Here is a 7818-nt window from a genome sequence, read left to right on the forward strand (position 1 = left end):
TTTCCCAACAACAAAATGCTATTACAGAAGAGCATGTTAAGACATAGCGGCAGGACCTACAGAATTGAATGAGCAATTTGTGGGCAGAATTACAACTGATTTTGACTATTGAAAGTGTCTGATAAAACTAAACAGACCTTCCTTGCACACAGTTAATCATTTCTTAGTGAATACAAAATAGAAGAAGCTTTGTATTGTATAGAGCCTGCGATTATGAGCCATCTTAACAGTTAAAGGACTAATGGAAAAAAGCAAAACCCCTGGCCATGAACCTGACTACTCAGGGAAAAGAAGAGCTTGCAGAATCTTGATTACACTCCTTGGTATAGAATCCAATGTCTTATTGCAAAACAGTTGCATTTTTATTGTGGCATGATTGCCTGATCACATCGCAGCCAGGGCCTGAAGTATTGCTGTTTTTCATCCTGTTCTTTGCTGTTCACCAGCTGTTAAATACAATCTTTTTCAAGTATATCCAAGGAAATGCCAGTGTCACTATGAAATGCTCAAGAATGGAGTAGGATACAGGTAAGACTTAGGCTTGGATACGGATAGAGTCTACACTTTCTGAGAGATGAGTTTTGGGAGCCCAGTTCTCAAGTATTAAAAATAGCTGCCATTTGGTTATAACTAACATAATGAAGATGAGAATTCCAAGAGAGCGGCAGCTCTGCGTCAAAGAAAACTGTAGCAAACAGCTTTCTAACGAGAGGAGGGTGTAGGGACCTCTTTCACGCCAAAAGGCAACATTTCCTAAGTAGGAATACTGTTCTCAGTTGATAAAAATCCAAAAATATGAATCTTGCTTGTGGTAGTCTGATCAGAAAGAGAGTACCATTCTGTTGTGTTGATTGGGGCTATCCAGGAAGTATTAGTTGCTCCTTATTTTGGGGAAGAGGATTCCTAGCTTTGAGGAAGAGGCAGGAAGATAAAGAATATGTATTTTCAAAAGAATGAGTGACGTGTCATGGCATTTACAAATTAAAATAAAAATTAATAACTTTGAGAGAATATTTTTTATCTCCATATAAAGAAAAATATATAGGAAAAAGTTGTGCCATAATGTGGAGCAAAAGTTAAGTGCTGTCCAGACCAGTGTGAAGTGTTTGAAGTGCATTGAGCCCCTAGTATGTAGGAGTAAGGGGCTGCATGCAGGGTGACATGGAGCAACCTTTCCTCTCCCCCTCTCCCAAGAATTCTATTAGATTATCGACAGATATTAAAATGAAGACACAAAGGATGATGGAACTGCCAGACACTCCTTTTGCATCTTAATGCTAAAATTATTTATTTTATTTTATTTTAGTGGGTAAGTTATCTTTCATTTTATGAGCAGAAGTAGCTAGAGCCCAGCTAGTAAACACTGAGAGTGATCAATTTTCTTGATAGCAAATATGTAGTGAGGGGAGAGGGCAGGGAATAAGCCATGGTTCAGTGGTCCCCCCTCTATAAAGCTGTTCTTGTGTGGCATTGTTGTAGCAAGGAGGCATTACAGTAGAGCGAATGAGTATTATGCAAAGTGCACAGTGTGTGTGTCATATTTCAGCAGTACTTATCTCTATATTAAGCAAACAATCCTCTGCAATACTACTACTGTACATTAACAGATAAAATCAGTATTTACTGGCTTCACTTTTACCCATTTCTAGATGTTTACATGGCCTAAAGAAGACCATGCACTCATTGTGTAAGGTGCAAAAATTCAGAATTGCACACTGTATTGGTAGTTAATCCTATAGCCATTAAATACTTTCCTTATAAATAGAGATGGACTGGAAACGTAGCATTCATTTTATGGTGTAAATTCTACCCAAAAGCCTGTTGTTTACTGGTAGCCAGCAGATTATGTTGTCTAGAAAAAGAGCAAATAATAACAATATAATGAGACCAATATTTCTCCCTTGAGATTGTAAAATGTTGATTCAGTGTTTGGTTGCAGTCCAGTTGATCTCATCCGTTGATAAATGCCCAATTATGGATCGGATTTTATTTGTACCTGTTTATTCTTATGTATTCATTCTATGTTACAGCTGGTCCCCTGCATCCTTGGATGAAGCTATGCTAGCAAGGGAATGCTGGTTATATCATTCTTTTACAGTGGAGGAGTGGCCTAGTGGTTAGGGTGGTGGACTTTGGTCCTGAGGAACTGAGTTCGATTCCCACTTCAGGCATAGGCAGCTCCTTGTGACTCTGAGCAAGTCACTTAACCCTCCATTGCCCCATGTAAGCCGCATTGAGCCTGCCATGAGTGGGAAAGCGCGGGGTACAAATGTAACAAAAATAAAATAGATACTATTGGAGATTCTACATGGAATGTTGCTACTATTGGAGATTCTACATGGAATGTTGCTATTCCACTAGCAACATTCCATGTAGAAGCCTGCGAGGCCACATTGGTGATCTGCAGGGGCCGTCTTCTGCATGGAATGTTGCTAGTGGAATAGAAACATTCCATGTAGAATCTCAAATAGCAGCAACAGTGGAGGAGTGGCCTAGTGGTTAGGGTGGTGGACTTTGGTCCTGGGGAACTGAGGAACTGAGTTTGATTCCCACTTCAGGCACAGGCAGCTCCTTGTGACTCTGGGCAAGTCACTTAACCCTCCATTGCCCCATGTAAGCCGCATTGAGCCTGCCATGAGTGGGAAGGCGAGGGGTACAAATGTAACAAAAATAAATGAAAAATAATGCTTGTGTTCAAAATTATGACATTGTGCAGCATCAACCAATCAGAATCGGTGGAATGCGGTGCAATTCATGAGTGTTCTGGAACCTGGCAGCAATACTTAGACAAAATGATGTTAACCCGTTGCATTATTATTTGCCATTTGCACTTTTGAATCTAATACATAGAGCAAGGCTCCTGTTTCTCTGTCAGCTTTCCTCTAATGCTACTTGACTTCATGCAGACAATACGAAAAACCTGCATTTCCTGTTCAGACGTGCATGTACTGTGTTTTGCATATTAGGAAAGAGTTGGTCATAGCTGAGATGGATGGATTTTCAAATGATTTATCCCACTGTATAATGGGGGCAAACAAATCTAGCCAGGTAAATCATGAGGCAAACAGATTTAGTCAGGTGAAAAGTTCAGAGGTGTTTTTGAAGTACGGTTCTGGATTTAGCTAGTCAACAAGCAGGCTAAATGTACCCACACCACTGCAGTCGCTCAATCTACCCAAACAAATTTTCTCCCAACTAGATGTAGAAGATATTCAGTCATAGATTTGGCTTAGATGTGGCTGAAAATCCAGATACATATTGCTCATTTTCAAAGCACATAGACTTACAAAGTTACTACTACTATTACTACTTACCATTTCTATAGCGCTACAAGACATACACAGCGCTGTACACCATACATGAAAAGGCAGTCCCTGCGCAAAGAGCTCACAAGTTACATATGTAAATCTATGTGCATTGAAAATGAGCCCCTTAACCTGGTGAAATTACTCGATTATTGTTGTATAATTGACTCAACAAAGATTACAGGAGGATTCTATTTGCTTTTTTACTTGTACAGGTCTTATAAATTGTGAAGTCATCCCTAAAAGCCTGTCACACTCTTTGTGGTAGTCTCCTCTAAATTTTCCTGTATGGTTTTTCTTCTAATTTTTAGACATAAATTCTTAGATTCCTTGAATATTTAGTCAAAAATGTTTGTGACAAAAGCAAACATACCAGTGGTTAGTAGGTAGGCCCACTGGAAAACCCTCTTAGAGCTGCTTAGTGTCACAATAAAACAATAATAATGTGCTGTTTTTGGTGCTAGATCTTCCATTGCAAATTGTTTATCAAAGCTAATACATACAGTTGAGTTTTTTGAAACCAGAGATGGGACCAGAGAGTGAAAAGTTGCTGCTTCTGGAGGAGCCAAATGGAAAGAGTCAGATGTGACATAGAATTGTTGCGTATGTTGTGTTACCATACTATGTTACTGTATTCTACAGTTCTGTAAGGTTCTTCAGAGAAAGTGAAGAAGCTGCCGCAGTTTTTTTCTTAAATTTTGTTGGTAGCCGGACTGAAAATGGTTGGGTCTTTCACTGGCTAGTGGCCGAGCCTTTGAATTTGTTGTGCACTTTGTACTAGCACCTGAAATCTTGTCTAGACCAGTTTGGGACTATTGTAAGCAGTTAATGTTGGGAAGATGCCCAGTATAAAAAGTGATTTGAAGGGAAGCTGGCCAACTAGAGGCCCTTTATTCTATTATAGTCGAGGGGAGTGGGGAAAAAATCTTTCTGTAAAATTATGTGGACTTTTAAACCTAATGACTAAAATGATAATTAATATTAATTTATATTTGTGAAAATGCCACTGTCATAGTGCTTACTGATGTAAATATGTTGTTTATAGAGTATGTATTAAATTTTCCTACATTGTAAAACTGATGTACTTTTGATTCTTATATATTAAAAAAAATGTTACTGAAATTTTTAGAATTTGGGAGCTGTGTTTAGTGGGTAGCTGTGCTACAGGATTTCTTCATAAAAATTTCTCCACATAATGGTTTTTCTCCCTTCCCAATGTAGCTCATTTTTCTTTTTTTTTCAGTCACTCCAGTTCCTGTTAGTATGCAGGCCCTAGTGATAGAGCAGCTTTCTGTAGCCAGTAGATCACAATACAAGTCTGAATCACAACCTCTTTTACAGGTTTTTTGAAACTTGCTGTCATGGGCAGCAGGGAGAGGTGATTTGGGGTTGAAAATTAATTTTCTACCCCAAATGGTAGTGCACAGCTAACAGCTAGCTGAGTTTCTTCGCTGCTAATCCTAATCATTTCCCTTACCTGCTAATGCCTGCACCAGGCATTTGTGATTAGATCGTATGTTGCACTGAATCTCTAAGGGGCCAATGCAGAAAGCCACACGTTACAGTTGCCAAATTCATTACCACGGGATACTCTAATCAATGAATATGCAAATTACTGCTGTGTTAAAATCGAGATAATCTGTAGCTCGTGAAATATCCTATCCAGGCAACCTCTCCTCCCCCCTGGTAAGATAAAATAGCCAATCCCCTGACAATCCCTGGTAGTCTAGCAGCCCTTGACCTCTCCACCCCACAAAATGATGTTCCTGGTAATCTGGTGTACTTCCTCCTGGAAGCCCTTCACCCCCACACCCCAAGACCTAAAGAGGCAGGAGCCATGCCCACTCGCTCCTGCCTTCGGCATTGCCATGACCAAGATGTCAGCGTTTGATCACTAGCCATACGTTACAACCTTATTGGATGCTTACTATTCACTTGAATTACAATTGGCCAAAATTGTTTATATGTTTCAAATTTAAATTAGACTCTTCCAAGTGAATAATGAGCATCCAATGATGTGACCTGTGTGTCATTGTCCCTACCTCAACGCAAACATATAGTAACATAGTAGATGACGGCAGAAAAAGACCTGCACGGTCCATCCAGTCTGCCCAAGATAAACTCATGTGTATACCTTACCTTGATTTGTACCTGTCTTTCTCAGGGCACAGACCGTATAAGTCTGCCCAGCAGTTTTTCCTGCCTCCCAACCACCTGTCCCGCCTTCCATCACCGGCTCTGGCACAGACCGTATAAAAGTCTGCCCTCCCCTATCCTCGCCTCCCAACCACCAACCCCTCTTCCCCCCACCTGCTCTGCCACCCAATTGTAGCTAAGCTTCTGAGGATCCATTCCTTCTGCATAGGATTCCTTTATGCACATCCCATGCATGTTTGAATTCCGTTACTGTTTTCATCGCCACCACCTCCCGCGGGAGGGCATTCCAAGCATCCACCACCCTCTCCGTGAAAAAATACTTCCTGACATCTTTTCTGAGTCTGCCCCCCTTCAATCTCATTTCATGTCCTCTCGTTCTACCGCCTTCCCATCTCCGGAAAAGATTTGTTTGCAGATTAATACCTTTCAAATATTTGAACGTCTGTATCATATCGCCCCTGTTCCTCCTTTCCTCCAGGGTATACATGTTCAGGTCAGCAAGTCTCTCTTCATACGTTTTGGAACGCAAATCCCATACCATCCTCGTAGCTTTTCTTTGCACCGCTTCCATTTTTTTGACATCCTTCGCAAGGTACGGCCTCCAAAACTGAACACAGTACTCCAGGTGGGGCCTCACCAACGTCTTATACAGGGGCATTAAAACCTCCCTTCTTCTGCTGGTCACACCTCTCCCTATACAGCCTAGCAATCTTCTAGCTACGGCCACCGCCTTGTCACACTGTTTCGTCGCCTTCAGGTCCTTGGATACTATCACCCCAAGATCCCTCTCCCCGACCGTGCCAATCAGACTCTCCCTGCCTAACACATACATCTCCCTTGGATTTCTACTCCCTAAGTGCATCACTTTGCATTTCTTCGCATTGAATTTTAATTGCCAAACGTTAGACCATTCTTCTAGTGTCCTTGGGCTGCGCAGGGTCCCGTTGACACGCATACTTGACTGGCACAGCCCAGAGCCATGTGTGTGTAGTCCTTCTCTGGCTGCAGACTCCTTGATTGCTTTGCTTCCATGCACTTGACTTTGCTCTCTCTCTGCCTGGCTTCCAGGCTCCTTGATTGCTTTTCTTCCATGCACTTTGGTCTGGTCTCTCTTTGGCTGGCTTCCCTTGCTTCTCTCCTGTTGTTCTTCCAGTTCCTCCTTCCCCTGCTCTTGTCCTATGGCTGTGCTCCTTCTCCCTGCCGGTTCCTGCTGATGTAAGATGCCAGCACTTTATCAGCTGAGCTGTTCCTGGACTCAATGCTTCAGCTTCTACTTTGTAGCTGTTACTAAGTCTGTAGTCTGCATCTTATCTACTTGTCCATCGCTACTGACTTTGCTTGTGCCTGGATTACTCTCTTGCCTGCTTCCTGCCTACTGACTTTCGCCTGTACCTGGATTACTCTTCTGCCTGCCGCCTGCCTACTGACTTTCGCCTGTACCTGGATTACTCTTCTGCCTGCCTACTGACTTTGCCTGTGCCTGGATTATTCTCTTGCCTGCCTACTTACTTCCGCCTGTACCTGGATTACTCTTCTGCCTGCCTACTGACTTTGCCTGTGCCTGGATTATTCTCTTGCCTGCCTACTTACTTCCGCCTGTACCTAGATTACTCTCTTGACCTGCTGCCTGCCTGGCCAATACGTTCTCCACTCTGTTTCCAGCTCCATCCTGTAAGTCCTGCAGGCCACCCGCACCTAGGGGTTCAATTTCTGGGGAACGGCAGTCAGCGCAGGTGAAACCCAGGGTTGTCCAGCCGCCAAGCAGAACCTGGTCCAAGTACTGGGCCCAGCAGCGCTCTACTTGGTACAAGAACTCACAAGTCTGACAGTAAGCCGAAACCATGAGTTCGCCGGACAAACCCAACTTGTCTGAGTTGGCCCAGGTTCTTCAGCAGCAGCAGGCCCAGCTAAACCGTCTGTCCGGAGTTCTACAGGATGTGTGTTCCAAGATGTCAAACCTTCAATCCCAACGACAGGCTCCTGCTGTGTCGTCCGGATCCATGTTACCTACTCCAGGATTGCAGCTTCCTGTGCCTCCCCGGTTCGACGGCACCCCTTCTGCTTGCCAAGTGTTCCTCAACCAATGTCTTATGCTGTTTGAAATGCAATCGGCAGCCTTTTCTACGGATAGACTCAAGATAACATATCATCTCTCTCCTCTCCGGATCCGCCTTAGCTTGGGCCTCTCCTCTCTGGGAGCAACTGGACCCTTTACTCACTGACCTTGGAGAATTTCTTTGCCGCTTCCGGTTAGTTTTCGATGTACCGGAACAGCCCTCCTCTGCTGCCACAGAACTTCTATGAATTCAACAAGGCAATTGTTCTGTTGGTACCAATGCCATTCACTTTCGAACCC

At 43.1% G+C, this 7818-nt stretch overlaps 1 long non-coding RNA gene across 1 annotated transcript; it reads right to left on the minus strand.

Moving 5' to 3' along the window:
• Positions 1 to 3957: 3957 nt before the first annotated feature.
• Positions 3958 to 5321, minus strand: LOC115459896. Its single transcript, XR_003940346.1, has 2 exons — positions 5126 to 5321; positions 3958 to 5091 (listed from the first exon to the last, which is right to left on the minus strand). It is a non-coding gene; the product is annotated as an uncharacterized LOC115459896 (long non-coding RNA).
• Between the last annotated feature and the right edge of the window lie 2497 nt (positions 5322 to 7818).

The sequence above is a fragment of the Microcaecilia unicolor genome, chromosome 1 (genome assembly GCF_901765095.1).
Source record: "Microcaecilia unicolor chromosome 1, aMicUni1.1, whole genome shotgun sequence".
Taxonomy (NCBI): Eukaryota; Metazoa; Chordata; class Amphibia; order Gymnophiona; family Siphonopidae; genus Microcaecilia; species Microcaecilia unicolor.